This window comes from Pteropus alecto, unplaced genomic scaffold, assembly GCF_000325575.1.
Source record: "Pteropus alecto unplaced genomic scaffold, ASM32557v1 scaffold88, whole genome shotgun sequence".
Taxonomy (NCBI): Eukaryota; Metazoa; Chordata; class Mammalia; order Chiroptera; family Pteropodidae; genus Pteropus; species Pteropus alecto.
The window spans coordinates 10,013,613-10,014,623 of record NW_006494611.1 but is presented as its reverse complement, the minus strand read 5'-3'; the positions used below and the strand labels follow the sequence as shown (position 1 = coordinate 10,014,623).

The window sequence follows — 1,011 nt, the reverse complement described above, 5'->3', positions numbered from 1 at the left end:
TTCTTTATGCAATTGAAGTAAGATGTCATTGGCTTAAAATACACTGTTATAAGATGTATTATGAAAGCCTCATAGTAATCACAAAGCAAAACCTATAGTAGATACATTAAAGATAAAGAGAAAAGAATCAGGATGTGAAAGTAATCTGGCTGCGACATCTGTTGCCCCATCAATCACCAGGATTGATTAGGCCGATCTGGTTGGTTAGCGGGTGTCCTCCTTCTTACATCACTGCTCTATGTGTGTCCTTCTTGAATCCTGGCATTCAGTGGGAGAGGATGACCTGCCCTGATAGAAAGAGGATCGTTCTTCGGTCAAGGGTATATGAGTAACTGTACTCCCCCTGCTAGAACTTCCAAACAAGCTCTCAAAAGAATCAAATCATACTACTACAAAAAATCATTAATTCACAAAGGAAGGCAATAGAGGAAGAAAGGAACAAAGAAACTACAGAAAAAAATTGACAAAATGGCAATAGTAAGTCCTTATCTATCAATAATTATTCTAAATGTAAATAGATTAAGTTCTCCAATCAAAAGACATCAAGACTGAATAAATTTTTTAAAAGACCCTGTCTACAGCCATGCCACTCTGAACAAGCCCAATCTCGTCTGATCTCAGAAGCTAAGCAGGGTTGGGCCTGCTTAGTACTTGGATGGGAGACTTCCTAGGAAGATCAGGTGATGTGGGAGTAAAAAATTAAAAAAAAAAAAAAAAAAACCTTAAGAGATTGTAAGCTGACAAGGTCCTTATAATCTATGAGGTCAACCAAGGGTTGCCTCGCCTAAAAAAAAAAAGAGACTCAACTATATACGACTGAAAAGAGATTTTTAGTTTTAAAGACAATCATAGGCTGAACGTGAAGAAATGGAAAAGGACATTCCATGCAAGCAGAAACCGAAAGAGAGGAGAGGCAGATATATCAGGCAAAAGCTGAAACAAGAGACAAAGAAGGTCATTATATAATGATAAATGGGTCAATTCATCAAGAGATACAGCAATTATAAATAC

The 1,011-nt window shown here is 37.0% G+C and overlaps 1 pseudogene; it reads left to right on the top strand.

Moving 5' to 3' along the window:
* The first annotated feature begins 573 nt into the window (after nucleotides 1–573).
* LOC112474205 lies at nucleotides 574–692 on the top strand (annotated as a pseudogene).
* Nucleotides 693–1,011: the final 319 nt, after the last annotated feature.